This window comes from Taudactylus pleione, unplaced genomic scaffold (assembly GCF_031769625.1).
Source record: "Taudactylus pleione unplaced genomic scaffold, aTauple2 ptg000518l, whole genome shotgun sequence".
NCBI classification, from domain to species: Eukaryota; Metazoa; Chordata; class Amphibia; order Anura; family Myobatrachidae; genus Taudactylus; species Taudactylus pleione.
The window spans coordinates 50,843-59,082 of record NW_028284920.1 but is presented as its reverse complement, the minus strand read 5'-3'; the positions used below and the strand labels follow the sequence as shown (position 1 = coordinate 59,082).

Sequence of the window (8,240 nt, the reverse complement as noted above, 5' to 3'; positions counted from 1 at the left end):
GACATAAAAACACTATTGTGAGGTGTGAGGTGTTCAGAATAGACTGGAAATGAGTGGAAATTAAGGTTATTGAGGTTAATAATAGCATAGGAGCAGAAAAACCTACAAATTCTGTGATTTTAGCTGTTTTTATGCTTTTTAAAAAAAAAATACAGATCCAAAACACAAAACCCAGAACCCAAAACACGGAAGGGTGGTTTTGGCAAAACCAATCCAGATCCAAAACACGAAGAAAGATCCAGATCCAAAACCAAAACACAAAACACGAAAAGTGGCCGGTGCACACCCCTAGCAAATACCATATACCTAAGATTATATATGACAAGTTATCTGCAGATTAGATCTTATCTACACGTTTTACTGAGAGTTTTAATCTTCAAACAACTGACACCATTTTAAAAATTATGATATTTTTCCCCTATAAGAAATTTTATATAATATATCTTATATAAAATCTTAAATAATATCCTTCAATCGCATGGTTCAGATTCAGTTCTTAAACATGAACTCAGTTGGGAGGAGGATCTGGGGCCACAACCTGGGCAAAGATCCATGGAGTATTATTAGAAAAAATGTAGTACGGTCATCTATGTCCACCTCGATTAAGAGAACATCTATAAAATCTATTCTAGATGGTACTTGGTACCGACCAGACGTCAAAAGATTTTTCCCTCCTCCTCCCCACTCTATTGGCGAGGATGTGGTCAGGTGGGTGACTTTGCACACAATTTGGTGGACCTTTCCGAAGATTGTCCTTTACTGGGGTGAGAAAGGGAACATCTTAAGTGATATTTTACAAACACCAGTAACCTATGAGTCCATGGATGGCTCTATTAGGGCTCCTGGCCCCAGGGGTTAGTAATCCTTCAAATTAATACATTTTTAATGTGCTTCAAGCTGCTTGATGCTTCCTAGCCAAATATTGGAAACAATGCTCTCCTCCATCTCTACATATGGTTAAAGCAAAAATCTGGTTTATTGCTAATATGGAGAAAATTACTGTACAATCGAATGCTTTGCTGTAGTCAATGAAGCAAATGTACACGTCCTTTTGATACTCGTGTCTTTTCCATAATCCATCGCAGGTTTGCGATTTGATCTCTGGTCCCCCGGACCCCTGCGAAATCCAGCCTGCATGTCTGGGAGCTCCTTCTCTACAATGTAGGCCATGCATCTTTGAATAATCTTCAGCAATATTTTGCTTGCATGTGATATGAGTGCAATAGTCCGATAGTTGCCACATTCCTGTGCATCGCCCTTTTTTGGAAGTGGAACTGATCTAATCCAATCTTTGGGCCATGAGGTCATTCTCCATATCTGCTGGCAAAGTGCTGTTAGTGTTGAGACAGGTACCGGCTTGTAAACCATTGACGCCTGGGGACTTCCATTGTGTATTCCTTTCACCTGTGCTTGATTTGGTCTTCATTCAGTAGGATTTTACCATTCTGGTCTTTGATGGTCGCTGCTTTGCATGACGTAAATGGTGCACGTGCCTGCTTCAAAAAGGCGAACAGTTCACAAATGTGGCCTTGCTTGTTTGACTCTTCCAATTTTGTGCACTGTTCATTCCAGTAACATTCCTTATCTCGTCTCGCTTCTCTCTGAAATTCCACATTTAGCAATTTGAATTCGATACTATTGCCCGAGGCCTTGGCTGTTCGTCTCTTTCTTGAAATTTCAATCGACGTATCTGATAACCATTGCGATTTCTTTGCTGGTTCTTTGTACGTAACAATTTTTTCAATTCATCCATTATGATTGCTTTCATTTCTTCCCACAGATCGGCTTTGGTCTTTTCCAGTTGTACTCAGCAGTTCGAAACCTTTTTTTACCTCTATTCCATATTGTGCTGGAATATTGTTGGTGTCAAAACGTTGCATTGTAGTCGTCCTTTTGATGGTGTTGAAGTGGAGTTTCACTTTAGCGACGAGTAGCTGATGGTCAGAGCCGCAATTCGCACCTGGGAGTGTTTTAACTGCTTGTATTGAGCTCTTCCATTGTTTTTGGCAGAGAAAATAGTCATTCTGATTGCAATGTTAACTGTTAGGAGATGTCCATGTGTATAAGCGGCGTTTAAGCTTTTCAAACCACGTGTTCATGATCAGTAGCCGATTTTCTTGACAGAACTGAACCAGTCGGTCCCTGGCCTCATTCCGTTCTCCTAATACTAATTTGCCAGCGACCATTGGCTCTTCTCCTTTGCCTACTTTTGTATTGAAATCTCCAGCAATAAAGATGATGTCTTTGGCAAGAATTTGGTCGACTGCTCTTTGGAGGCCTGCATAAAATTGTTCAATATCCTCTTCTGTTGCATCTGAAGTAGGCGCATAAACCTGCAGCAGTGTGATAGTATGGGGTTTCCTGTAGAAACGAACGGACATGATTCTGTTGTTGATTGCATTGAACCCCTGAACGGACTTGGCGATTTTCTTTTTCATGATGACAGCTACTCCATTACATCTGATGTTGTCGTCACTGAAGTAGTAAACTGCATAATCATCGCTGTAAAAGTATCAACTGCCAATCCAGTGCAGTTCGCTGACACCAAGGATATCGATATTTATACGTTCCATCTCCCTTTTAACGATATTCAGTTTGCCCGTATTCATGCCACGGACGTTCCATGTTCCGATGTTGGGAGTCAGTGGTGTAACTACTGCCCCCACAGCCCCCGCGGTGACTTGGAGGCAACGGATAGCTTTGGGGCGACGGGGGCAGTAGTTACGCCACTGCAACTGTGAGTGCTGGCCTCTGAAGTGATCGGAAGCTAAGGAAGCCTCCAATCACTTCAGAGGCCAGCGTTCCCAGTAATGCAGTGCGTGGGTGACGTCATGACGTCACACACGACCTGGGGAACCTGCGTGGCCACTTCTGCTGGATCTATTTAGATCCAGTCAGCATGGCAGTGGGAGAGACAGCCCAGATGACAGCGCGCAGAGTCAGGTAAGTACGGGGGGGGGAGGTTTGGGGAGGCCACAACAACAGGGGGCACCACTTGAGGAGCACTACTAAAGGGGGCACAACTACAGAGGGCACTACTAAAAGAGGCACTACTAGGAGGGGCACAACTACAGGGGACACTACTAAAAGGAGCACAACTACAGAGGGCACTGCTAAAAGGGGCACAACTACAGAGGGCACTACTAAAAGGGGCACTACTAGGAGGGGCACAACTACAGGGGACACTACTAAAAGGGGCACAACTACAGAGGGCACTACTAAAAGGGGTACAACTTCAGAGGGCACTACTAAAAGGGGCACAACTACAGGGGGCACTACTAGGAGGGGTACAACTATAGGGGGCAATATTAGAAGGGGCACAACTACAAGGGGCACTACTTTAATGGGCACAATTACAGGGGACCCTGCATAATGGGCACTGCTACAGGGGGCATTGCATAAGGGGCACTAATACAGGGGGCATCGCATATGGGGCACTACTACAGGAGGCCCTGCATAATGGGCACTACTACAGGGGGAATTGCATAAGGGGCACTATTACAGGGGGCATTGCATAAGGGGCACTAGTGTAGGGGGCATTGCATTTTGGGGCACAACTACAGGGGGCACTGTATAAGGGGCACTAACTCAATACACGCAGTTTACAGGTTATAAACTATGTTCCCAATAATCTGGTTCTAAACAGGCATAAAATCTGTGCAGCGTGTCTTGAGCTGAGGTGACAGACTGGCAGGAGCAGAGAGGAGGGTTGGTGAAGTAGATCTGTCAGGGTGGGATGTAATGGGCATTACTGTTTGGCATAATGTGTATTTGGCATTACTGTGTGCACAATTTGCTATTAGGGGCATTACTATGTGGCATAATGTGTTAGGGGCATTACTGTGTGGCATAATGTGTTGTATGTGGCATTACTGTGTGGCATAATGTGTTGTATGTGGCATTACAGTGTGGCATAATGTGAAATAGGGGCATTACAGTGTGGCATAAATTTGCTATAAGGGCATTACTAAATGTCATTATGTGTTATACGTGGCATTATTGTGTGGCATGTGTAATGGGCATTGCTGTGTGGCATAATGTGTTGTAAGGGGCATTCCGGTGTGTGGCACACTGTGTTATAAGTTGCATTACTTAATGTGTCATAATGTGTAAGGCACATACTATATCATGTGACCACACACCTTAAATGTCATCTTTGGGTGTGTTTGATCTTTAGGGGGGGGCGCCTGAAACTTTTTTGGCATGGGGGAGCAAAATTTATAGTTACGCCACTGTTGTGAGCCTTAGTAAAATGCAGACGACTTCTTTCGCTTGAATCTGCATCAGCATAACGGAGTCCTGACGGCTTTATCCGATCCACATCACAAATGCTTGAGTTACTCGAAGGTCGTCATTGTTCTTCCCTGGTAGCATGTTGGCTGCCTTCCACCTTCCAGCACCATATTCCAAAGCGATTGTTTGTGATCCATAAAGTATTTTGGCAGTAATAGTGGAGTAGTTTGCCATTTCTCTCTCCACCCTCCCCATTTATCCGGGCTTGGGACCGGCACGTAGCTGTTGACAACAACATGGCTGGGTTACTTAGTGGTACTACTGTGTAATAATTTTCCCAAGAGTGTGGTCTCCTTTATCTTGCTTTTTCTTTTCTTTCTCTCTTTTTTTTCCTTTCCTCTTTATATAACCTTATGAAAAGTTAGTTATGAAAATTTGTCAAAATAATTTTAATAAGAAAATAGGAGATGTGTTGATTTAGCATGTACTTAGTTGTTATCAATTTTTATTTTTATTTATTTTTTTTAATTATATGATCTGCACAACCTTTTGATACATCAATTAATGGCCTTGAATGATAGTGTTTTTTTCTTTTTTTCTTATCTTGAGCATTTTTTTTTTAAATGTTTGCTTTTTTGTTGCACAGTATCTATTACGGGTCTTATTCTGCTTGCATAACCTGTATCTGTTATTCTATATACTGATTGCTTAACAAATTATACGATGTATAACCTTGAAGTGCACCTTATCATATGGTGTATAATATATCTTTCTATCTATTGTAATACTGATACATATGCTTCAATAAAATAAATAAATAAATTAAAAAAAAGCAGTGAGAGGAACACTGGATTGCTGAATGGATAATTCTACCGAACCTGTGGGAAATACATTTTGTTATGGAATTAATAGCTAAGTTTTTCCCCCATGAAATAAGAGTACACCTTATGTGCACCTACTCATTTTGCTATCCAAGGTGCTGATGCAGAGTTTTGTGGACATATCTTACATATTTCGCATTGCGCACGGTTTGGAGCCAAGTGTGCACAAGTACACCAAGTTGTGCACATGCATAAATTAGGGATGTGCAGGCTCGGATTAGTTCAGATTTTCCCGCCAAATTTCGAATTTATCCCGCCAAAAATCAGGTCTCAGAATGAGGCAAAACGTCATCTTTCATGGACAAACATCATCTTTCATGGACTTTTGTCCAGGAATGATGATGTTTGTCCATGAAAGGTGACGTTTTGCCTCTTTCTGAGACCCGATTTTTGGCAGAAAAAATACGAACTTGGCGGGAAAATCAGAACTAATCCGAGCCTGCACATCCCTAGCATAAATACATCCGGCCTTTTTGCAACAGGGATAGAGCTAGTGCAGGTTTACGTAATGATGATGGTCATAAAACTGAGTGCATGGATAAGAGCTGACTGGCCACAAAGATGCATGCAACCGGGCACTCAATTTGGGAGCAGTTGCGGCAAACTTGCGTTCAACTGTGCATTGGCCTCTAAGGGGGTCTATTTACTAAGCAGTGTTAGGAGACAGAGTGAAAAGTGATAAGAAAGTGATAAGGAGCCAGCCAATCAGCTACCAAATGTCATTTTTCAAATACAGCCTGTGAGATGACATTTGGGAGCTGATTGGCTGGCACCTTATCACTTTCTTATCACTTTTCACTCTATCTCCTAACACTTCTTAGTAAATAGACCTCTGAGACTGTCTCTATTTAACTTAAATAGAGACCCTTTCCCACTATCGTACATGGTTATCTGCCAAGATGATAAACACTAATTCAGAATGTTATCGAAGAAAATCCGTCATTTCCAACATACTGTTTTTTTTTTCTTTCACTTGTCTTCAAGTATTGCACAGCAGTGTCATTTTAATGAGGAGAAAAAAAGGGTGAATCTAAAGTGCATATTGTGCTGCTAATATGATACCTTTCAGCAAAATGAATCCCTATATTCTGGGCTCCTTAGATTAACATAATAAAAATGATTGTCAACAAAGATAGTTAATATTATTCACCACAGCAGCCTGTGTGGAACAGTACCACAGCTGATCTTTTTATTTCTCATATCTATGAGGACTCCCTGGTCTCCCAATACATAAAACTAGACAAAGAACAAAGTCTTATCATTCATATTTATAAGTGCAGAGAAGCTTATTGTTTTATTATATGTGACAGACATGGCTGACAGTTAGAAAGTATGGTTCAAAGTTATCAGTAGGAGCGTGTACTTCCCAGAGGGAAAAAAGGTTAATTTGGAGTTTAATGGTAATAATATGTACAAAAGTTATATTAAAGCAAATCTTCTATTTAACTTGGTAGCAGCTATCTGCATACTTTAGAAAATGTTATCAGTGATATATCTGTAGTGAGAGGAATGCAGCTCGCGTATCGCAGGATGCCATGAGGTGACGTGTTCTGCTGAGGCCCAGCGACAGGGGGGTACAATGGGTATACCTGTCCCGGGCCCTGATGTAGAGAGGGGCCCCATGGTTCTGAGGGGCATCTAGCGTGGCCATGGCACCTAAATGTGATTTACCGACTGACCGCACAGGCCATTCATCTGGCGCAGTGCAAACAAATGCAGCCGGTCAGGGTAACACCCTCCCCCCCGCAGTGACCCACTCCGGTGACTCCCTACCCAGATTTCTCTGTTCTCGGCTACCACTGTCACCTGATGTGCCATCTGTTACACCCATTACACATCATTACTTGTGACGGTGCGCCGTCTCTTCGATCTTACTCCCTGACCCCATGCAACCGCGTGCCCATGGCCAACTGAGGAGAAAAGAAAAAGGCCAGAGCAAGCTTGCCTCGTGGTGTATGGTACTGTAAGTGCACTGTTGCTTGTTACTCTCTTTCTCTCTCTCTCTCTCTCTCTCTCTCTCTCTATATATATATATATATATATTTGTCAATAGAGAGGGCACTCACAGTTCAAGTTTTGCTAACTTTTTATCAAGACAACCAGCGATTACAAAATGGTACAGGGTCATCTTGGTTTCTGGTGACCCTGTACCATGTTGTAATCGCTGGTTGTCTTGACAAAGGTTCTATGGAAACGAAACGTCGACCCTGCATGTGACATGTGAGTTTATCATAAAGAAACTTTGCACAACTTCAACTGGTGAGTGACCTCTCTATTGACTGTATTTGTTCTGGGCCAATGAATTTGGAAATTCCAGTGTGGTGCACCTCCTCAGCTGGCTACCATAGTTGCCAAGTCCACTTATAACAAGTAGAATTGGGCTTCTTTTTTTCCCAAGATCCTTGTTTTTTTTAAAGATAGCTTGTTGCTTGTTTTTGGGCTTCTTTTTTGAAGGTAGCTTGTTTTTGGGTTTGTTTTTTGTGAGCATTGCCGAGGCGCCCCTGCAGGTAAGTGTATGTGTGTGTGTGTGTGTTTTTTTACACCAGTGGTGACTGAGGGAGGGAGGGCGGGAGGTTGTGTCTGGGGAATAGAGGGCCAGAGTGAAGTTGGAGGGGGGCAGGCAAGTGGGAGAGGTAAAATAGATGGTGGAAATGAGGCAGGTACATGGGGGCGAGTTAATATTACTGAGGCTGTTATAGTGAGGGGATAATAGAATTAGACAGGTGACAGGAATGAAGGAGGTAAAGAAGAGCGGTGAGAAGAATGGGGAGTCAGGTAAAGGAAAGGTGGGTACACACTAGATGATATGTCACCCGATCCTGCTAATCGGGCCGACATATCATCCACATCGGCCCGTGTGTACCCACTATGCACGACCCTGCGCACTCTCATGGGTCCCCCATTGGGGTTGTTCCATCTGCCTGCATATAGGGCCGATGGATTGACCCAGGTGCCGACGCTGGTATAGTGGATGGAGCCAGTGCCTGACATATCGGGCATTCGGTCACCGAATCGTGCAGTTTGTATGGACCACCCGATATATATCGCGTGGTCAGACATCACTTCACTGGGTACACACATCGGCAAGTGTGTACCCAGCTGAAGACTGGCAAGGGATTGAGGTAT

General features: G+C 43.1%; 1 pseudogene; it reads right to left on the bottom strand.

Annotated features, from left to right (window-relative positions):
• Positions 1–1,745: 1,745 nt before the first annotated feature.
• Positions 1,746–7,602, bottom strand: LOC148501415 (protein CFDP2-like; annotated as a pseudogene).
• Positions 7,603–8,240: the final 638 nt, after the last annotated feature.